Source organism: Pteropus alecto, unplaced genomic scaffold, assembly GCF_000325575.1.
Source record: "Pteropus alecto unplaced genomic scaffold, ASM32557v1 scaffold25, whole genome shotgun sequence".
NCBI classification, from domain to species: Eukaryota; Metazoa; Chordata; class Mammalia; order Chiroptera; family Pteropodidae; genus Pteropus; species Pteropus alecto.
Window position 1 is genome coordinate 2,784,101 of NW_006441955.1, and position 8,983 is coordinate 2,793,083.

The 8,983-nt window shown below is 37.6% G+C and overlaps 1 protein-coding gene across 1 annotated transcript in view; it reads right to left on the reverse strand.

Moving 5' to 3' along the window:
* Nucleotides 1–8,983, reverse strand: part of AGBL4 (ATP/GTP binding protein like 4) — a 956,697-nt gene that overhangs the window by 565,273 nt on the left and 382,441 nt on the right. The gene's annotated exons all lie outside the window — the stretch shown is intronic.

An 8,983-nucleotide genomic window follows, 5' to 3' on the forward strand; every position in this document is an offset into this window, starting at 1 on the left:
TTGCTTAGATTCAGCTGGGGATGGAGAGAGGGATATGTTCATTGTCTCACTTGTGACGATGGTGTCATGGGTGTATGCTATGTCCAAATTTATCAAACTGCACACTTCAAATATGTGCAGTTTATTGTATAACAATTATATTTGAATAAAGGTGCTTTAACAGTTTTTTTTTTTTAAAGTCATTTGGGAAAGTAGTCTCTCCCAGTTTTCTTCCTATTTGTCTAACCATTTCTTCTGTTTCCCATCCTATCCCAGGGGATGAATCTAGTTCTAGGCTTTCAGTTTTAGCTGCTTGCCTTTTCCTATGATAGGAGATTAGACCTATCTACCTATTTCTGAGATAGCAGCCAAACAACTAATAAGAGATGAATTCCAACTTGTACATATATGCTTGGTATAGGTTTGTAAATTTACCTTAATTTAGTGTATATGAAAGAAAGGTGTGTATCACTGTCAACATCATTAACATCATCTTTGTCTTCTACCTTGCACCTTTCTTCACTTTGTCACTGTCATTATCATCATCATTACACTTATTAAGTGCTTGCCATATGCCAGGATCTGTGATGAACATCTAGCATCTCATTTAATCCTCACAATTACTAAGGCTATAATTGTTATACCCATTTTACAGATGAGGAAAAAGATTCTTGGAAAAGCTACATAACTTACAAAAGCTAAAAATGAGAGAATCCCGAGATTAACTCATAGTCATTTAACTTCAAAGATCAAATTTTTAACTACAATGCTATGTTATCAGGAGCTAGACTACTTCTGTTTCTCTGCCTTCCTTCTCCATATAAAATATCTGAAGATCACAAACTAAGAGGATCTATGAAAATAGGAGAGTGGGAAGTATTTTTCCAACTGCCAGAAAGCTTCAGGATTACTAAAAGGGGCAACTTTATTTCCCTTTCTCCTTAATACGGAAATACCATGTATTGTTTCTATGAATACATTTCTAGAGATAAGAAGCTCATAGACAGCCTGTTAAGATAGCCATCTTCATCACTGCACAGCTCCCATTTTTATCCCCATAGGAGATCAAATCTTCTTCCCTATATTTCTACCCGGTAGTCTACTTCCGTTCTCTAGAAACATCCAAAACACACTGGCACTGTGACAGGCTTTTAGAATTTTTAAGACTATCCCCTGAACCTTATCTCCAAACTAACTAGTCCAGTTCTCCTTGGCTAACATTTAACCACAACCGTGTCCTCTCTACGTCAGAAGCAGTTCTAGACACTCCCTCATTCAGTATTCTAGTCAAGTAATTAGTCTTTGCCATAATTCTGGTCCCTTCCCTGTTCTTTGTCATGAACATCTATCTCTGGCCTGCCCCTTCTCAGAGCTGTATCTCTGTTCCATAGCCATGATGTGAGAACAAGTGTGACTACTTGATCCTAGGGAACAAAGAGGAACAGGCTTTGGTGAAACTCTAAGAAAGCAGATGTCTCAGAAGATTTCAGGGGAGAGACATGGTCATCTCTGAAGGTCCTGTGTATGTAGAATTTTTTTGCTCTGGATAAAAGCACTGAACCAAGGCAGGCAGGCAGGGTGCTGACCTGTATTCCCCAGCCTTCTGCTTAGGGTATGTTCACCACTTAATTTCTGTGGGTACTGCCTTTCCAGGTACTCTCTCCCTCTCCACAGTATCCCACCCCTATTCTTATCCCTCTCCACCAAGTTCATTTCAGATACACGTCCTTAGATGACCTGGCTCTACATTGGTTGTGTTTGACAGATCCAATAACTCCATTCTCACTGTTGAGATTTATTCCCTCCTCATTCCCCCCTGGATGTGGAGGCACACTGGACCAGCCACTCTTCTTGGTCTTCCTTCTCCTATTAAATTCCTGCTTACTCCATCTTCTCCTAAACTTGGCCTTCCAAGCCTGACACACGATAATGGAGTTCATTTTAATCCCTTGCTGGACCATATCCTAACTAAATATTCAGAGCTCCTTATATGTTAGCCTAATTTAAAAACAAGGAATTTTCAAGGCAGAAAGGTTTACGTGACTTGCCCAAGGTTATACATCTTAAAAGTGACAATGCTGGTATTTGAACTTTTGACAGGTCAAAAAAACCTTATAAAACAGATATTTTACTATTATGGTCATGTTACATTTTGTAAAAGTCCTTTTTGTAAAAGTGCAGTGTCCAGGACTGAATAAAATTTAACTTCAATTTTCTTTACAAACATATTTGAGTGTACTGAAGTACAAAAACATCTGTGCTGAACAAATAAGAAATTACTTCTTAAGTTTTATTGAAAATGCAATGACATTTCATGCCAGGTCTTTTAACAATAAAAATTAAAAAATGATATATAAGAAATATAATAGCTTCCTCACCAAGGAAATTCATTTGTGATTTCAGGTAAAAAGTTAAATCTAATTTTATAACCATGTTTAAGTAACCCTCAGCACTTTCTACTGAGGATTTGCTCTTCCTCCTTTCTTCCCAAAGGGCTGGTTAGACTTAGTAAATTTAATTTTGATAACAATTTCCTGAATTTTTCCTATATTCCCAGCCATAAAGAGAATACATGTGCCTAGGGGATAAAAGAGGTAGAAAATCTCATATTATTAAAAACCAATGAATGAAAAAAAAAATAATACAATGAGTATTCACTCCAGTGACAACAAAGGGAAGAGCACCGTAACACCTCAATTCCCCCAGGAAATGCTATCCAGCAAGGGGCTCCCTCTATATTAAAATTCAACAGCTTGAGTAGAATGACTGCTAATCTACAACTTCATTTGTGTAAATAAGACACAGTGTGAAAGCTGTACTTAAGAATATTCATCGCTAAAATATAATACAGAGGTGAGCTATTCAACTGCAACACACTAATTTGGATGAAATCAACATGTCATTCATTCAATATTCTAAATCTATTTTAGAAAACTATATGCCCAAATAGAACTCCAAATAGCCAAAAAATCTTGAGAAAGAAAAACAAGGCCCCACAGTTCCTCATTTCAAAATGCATTACAAAGCTGCAGTAATTAAAACAGAATGGTACTGGCATAAAGATAGATACAGTCAGTGGAACAGAATAGAGTCCAGAAATAAACCCTCATATCTAGGTCAAATGATCTTCAACAAGAGTGCCAAGTCTACACAATGAGGAAAGGATAGTCTCTTCAATAAACGGTGTTAGGATAACTAGACATCCATATGCAAAAGAATGCAGATGAACTAGTATCTTACACCATATGCAAAAATTAACTCAAAGTGGGTTAAAAACCTAAAAATGAGACTAAAAAACACCTAGAGGAAAACAAGGAGAAAACATGACATTGCAATGGGCAATAATTTCTTCGACACCAAAAGCATAAACGATAAAAGCAAAACTACACAAATGTAACTATATCAAGCTTAAAAACTACACAACAAAAGAAACAATCAATAGAGTGAAAAGGCAACCTATAGAATGGGAAAAAATATTTTAAAAAATATATCATATAAAAATAATACTCAGAGTTTATAAAGAACTCCTATGAATCAATAACAGCAAAAAAAAAATTAAAAGAATAAAGAACTTGAAGAAGCATTTTTCCTAAGAAGACATAAAAATGACAAATAAGTATATGAAAAGATGCTCAACATCACCAAGCATCAGGAAAATGGAAATCAAAACTACATTATTACTGCACACATGTTAGGATGGCCACTATAAAAACAAACAAACAAACAAACAAGCAAACAAAAACAGAAAAGAACAAGTGTCGGTGAGGATGTGGAGAAATTGGAATCCTTGAACACTACTGGTTAAATTGTAAAATGATGCAGCTGCTATGGAAAACAGTATAGAAGTTCCTCAAAAATTAAATTTTATTCCGCATGATCCAACAATCTCACTTCTCAGTATATATCCCAAAAAACCTGAAAACAGAATCTCAAAGAGATATTTGCATACCCATGTCTATTGCAGCAATATTCACAACAGCAAAGATGTGGAAGCAACCTAAATGTCCATCAACGGATGAATGGAAAAGAAAATGCGGTATATATACACATACATATATATATGTGTGTGTGTATATATACACACACACACACACACACACATATATATATATACACACATATATATGTGTATATATATATACATAGAAAGGAATATTAGTCAACCTTAAAAAATAAAGAAATCCTGGTATATGCTAGAAATGGGTGTGCCCTGAGGACATTATGCTAAGTTAAATAAGTTAATTACAAAAAGACAAATACTGCATAATTCCATGTATATGAGGTACCTAAAGTAATCAAATCCATAGAAATAGAAAATAAAATGGTGGTTGCAGGGGGCTGAGGGTGGAAGTGGGAAAACAGAAAATTGTTATTCAATGGATACGAGTTTCAGTTATGTAAGATAAATAATTATAGAGGTCTGTTGTACAACAATGTACATATAGTCAACAGCACTGTACTATACACTTGAAAACTTTTAAGAAGATAAATTTCCATTATGGGCTTTTTACAACAAATAAAAAAAAAAAACTATATACCAATCATGATGCTCAGCACTAGGGCTACAACTATCAACAAAGTGATTTAAGGAATCAAGGCGGAGATCAAGGTAGACAGGGATATGGAGTGGAAAACAATAGCAGGTGGGAGTGTAGAAGTCATTTCAAATAGAACAGCTAAAAAGCTGTAAGAGAGAGCCTCGTGTATCGAGCCTACTATATACAGTTTACTGTTGGTAGACAATAAGCCAAAGAACCAAATCTTGGAGGGATGTGTAGACTTTGTTAGAGTATGGTCTTTATCCCATAAGTAATCAGAAACCAATGACCTATTTTATATAGGAAAGTGTTATACACTGTCAAGAGTCTCTTCTATGGATAATGTTGTCCCAAGATAAGGCAGATAATAAAAATAGATAATATAAGAGTTACTAACAATACACATTTATATTCACATCTGTACAGCTTTTCTAATGGCACCAGACTCTAAGAGGCAAAGTGATTGCCTCATACAGCTAGTAAGTGACAGCTCTTGTCTCCTGATGCTTTATTCATGATCTTTTCTTTCTTCCTGGGCATAACTACTCAGAGAGGAGCACTGGATTACTAACCTTGTCTGGACTGGTACTTCTGTGCTCTGAGCACGGGTGTTGGCATATAAACCGTAGGCCAGACCAACTCTATCTTTGCTGTGCTTCTTATCTCCTCATAGAGCCAGGATTTTGACTGAATAGCCTCCTGAAAATTCATTTCTTCTTGCTTCCCCATATGGCTTTATTTTATTACCAAAGTGACTCCTTGGAAGTTCCATATTTCCTCTTTCAAGGACACAGAGGAGAGCAGCATAGTATTTTTCCTTTGTAAACAAGGCTGCTCCTCTTCTTCATTGTTCCCTGTGTCCCTTAAACAACCTCTGTCTGTCTATATTTAGCTCCTATTGATTCTCACTTAATTGTCTTGTTCCTGCTAGACTCTGGAAAGGACTTCACTTCTGTAGAAACAGAGTGTACATCTACTTCTTCTGATTGCATGGATAAACAAACCATAGAGATGTGCAGCATAAACACTCGATCCTGCTCCTGCCCCTTGGAATCAGTCTCAATAAAAAAGTGGAGTGGGGGTAGAAGTAGGGAGGTAAGATTCCTGTTTATAAGGATATTGAACTGAGAATCAAGAGACCCTGGCATGAGTCCCAATTTCAGCTTGTCCTAGTGGTACAATCTTAGATGAGTCACAGTTCCTCTGCAGATTCAGGTTCCTTGTCTGAAAAGCAAAGGGGTTTGTACTAAGAGACCCTAATTTCCTTTCACAAATTATATTTTATGTTGCTTTTATATCCATTGCAAAATATCAGTGCAATGTAAAATTATAAACGAATAAAATTTTGAAAAAGTACTTTATAAATGGAAAATACCCTCACAGATGTACTCATTGCTCTGATGATGTTATGACTGAATTCCTGAATATCCACAAGCCTCCAAGAACTTTGTACCTTCATGTTAATAAAGAATCCCAGTTTTCTCCCTATCCTTGCTCTGATTTAGTTATGGGATAAAGCTATTAGGAAAATAAAGTTAATCTGGCAGAATGAAGAGGTCATCTCAGCCTTGGACAAAGGGAATGGGAAAACAGATTTAGGAAGTAAGTTTTGGCATTAGCCAAAGGAAAGAAAAAACAAGCTCAGTTTAGAGAAGTGCTCAGAGTCATTTCGGTACCTGGCTTGAGGGAAGTGGTCAAGGAAGGGTTGAAAACCATTGGACAGTGGGGACACCAGTCTGTTTAGCTGGGGGGTGGGGGAGGAACAAAGAAAGTTTGGGAGCTTATAATCAGCTTTGCTATTCCTATATCTTGGACCTTGCTCCCTTAAGGGAGAGTAGATTTAATGCACTGAACTCTGGCAACTGGTTCTGAGCTTTGAAAAACTTTTGACCACTGGGATGACCCTGTGTGAGAGAAGAGCCTTAGGAATGGAAGGTCTCTTACAATTATTATTATCATGATTGTTATTACGATTGTTATTATTAAAACTTCCTCTATTGCCTACTTTTCTTGACTCTTCTTTTTTCCACATCCATTTTTTTTTAAAATCTCTGCAGTTAAGGCTTCAGCTCTTCCCAAAGACAACCCCTTTCCCTAGTACTTACCTTAAACAGATTATTTTGCTGCATTAATAGAAATAGAGTATCTAGAAGGAAGGAACTGAAGGTTCTGCTCTACCCTTGCCACTACGAGTAGGCTTTAGAACTTTGGCATCAATATCTGAGTCCCACACTACTAGCCTGTCACTGACAAAAAGTCCAGCAAAGATGACCAGGATGGGGATGGGTCTGGAGGCCAGTACATTCTGGAAAGAGTAGAAAAAATGTGAACAGTAATAGCCCCCCAAAAACAACTGGGGTCAATGTGTAAACATTTTATAAAGAACATTCTGAGTATCAGACTTCGGCTGAAAAGAAAAGGGAAGAAACAAGAGCCAGGTGGGTGGAATAAGAACGAGGGGAACAAATCAATTTCATAGATTGCTTCCTCCCCATCCTCTTCAGTCTCTGCAGAACTGATGACCCCAGGATTAATGAACTATTCCTAGGAGAAAAAAAATCTGGCGTGATTCCTACAGGTATTATTATCCTAGGAGGCCCAATTAAGCAAAAATGACTAGGAATGATTTCAGGAGTCTCTGGGTAGAGGTGAGCTGTAATATTTGGGCTTTGGGGTGATGACTGTAATCGGGCCATTGTAGCTGAACCAGTTAGAGTGCAGTCTATGAATGGCAATATCCAAATCTTTTCACCCCATGCTGTATAACCAATTAACTTAGCAGAATTGATTGACTGGCAAGACAGAGCTGGAAAGGCAGCTCAAAAGGCAAATGATACATCTTTGAAGGAGATCAAAAGCCAGGATGGTGCTCCATTAAGTCCATGCTCCCATTCCAAAAAAGAGCCAAAACCACACACACACGAAACCACCTTACACATATACTCACCATTCACTGAGTCTCTTCTTACCCTTTCCTACTCTTTTGACTCTTGGCCACCGTCTTTGCCTTCCATCCTCTTGATATTTTCTTTCGCTGTATATTACCCTTTCTTTTCCAACTTACTTCTCATTTTACTGCTACTATAATTAATGATAATAATAGATATAATTTTTAGATCATCTAGCTTGTTCCATGGCTTCTTACTAGTGATGATATTTATTCAAATCTTAGACTATCTTTTGCCTATGAGTTGATTTTGGTGTTAGCTCAGTTTTGCAGATGAGGAAACTAAGGCTAGGAGAGACATAGTACCTTGTCTCAAATCACACATGTAGAAAGTGGTAGAGCCAGGTTTCAAAACAGATCTCTCTGACATGAAAGCCCATGCTTTTCCCCCTGAGCTGCAATGTCTCACTAACGATCTATTTCTTCTCAATAATAAATCTGACAGTTTTGATTCTTTTTGTAGGTGATGTCACCTCCTCCGGATGCCTCGGCTGACACCTGAAGTCCCACCACACCAGCAGTGCTCCCCCATGACCCTACTCACTCCCACCTTCTCCAGCCTGGCAGACAGTTCTCAGACAACAGTAACTGAAGAGCTAGAAATTAAAGGAATTTAAGACAGATTTTGTAAGACAAGCTGCCTCTTCTGTGAACACATGATGCCTGTCTCAGAGCAGATGCATTTTTGGTTGCTGCCTAACATGGGGTTGTGGGGCAGGAATTTGGCATCACCCCAGGAGATCTTCCTTTTCTCATCTTACAGCAGTGCATTTTTTCCCCCACAGGGCCGCTGGTTTAAGTATTAAAAGTAAAATTAATTCATGTAATTGGTCCAAAGAAACCCAGAACAGGGTCATGCCTGATCTGGTTTCCAAGGAGAGAAACTTATTCACGATATGTCAGAATTCAGCTCTTGTTAGACCCACACATGTATGCAGGCACACACACTCACTCACACACACGCACACACCTCCCAACCCTGAAGCTATTTTCTAAGAAAACCAGATGAAGAGAATCTTCGCTACCCGAAGCAGGAAGTGAGTCAATGCTGGGTAGAAAAACTAAGCAGACAGTCCTAGTAGGAGGACTGCCAGGGCATTTGAAATACCAAAGCAGCGCGCTCAGCCTTGGGGACCTTGGAAAGTTGCCTGAGACCTTGGAAACCATTTTATCCAGCACTACTAACACATATAATCCAGTAATTTAAAATCTTCCATTACTTTAATCTTTTCAAACAACTCGAACAATTATGAAATTAACTCTAGATATTTCTCATCTGATTAAGAAATGAAATGTGTATAATATCAATCTTAGATCCTATCAGGTAAATGAGTTTTAAATGAAACTTAGATCTTTGTAAGTCAAGGAACAAAGGGATGATACAGATGAAATGGTAACTTTCTATCCAGATTTAATTTTCTTCCTGAACTATATTTTGGTTAAAGGAAATATTTTTGCTCCCAATTCTGGCCACTCTGCTGGACCTCTGTCAATATCAAGTGTACAATGAAGGGCACAG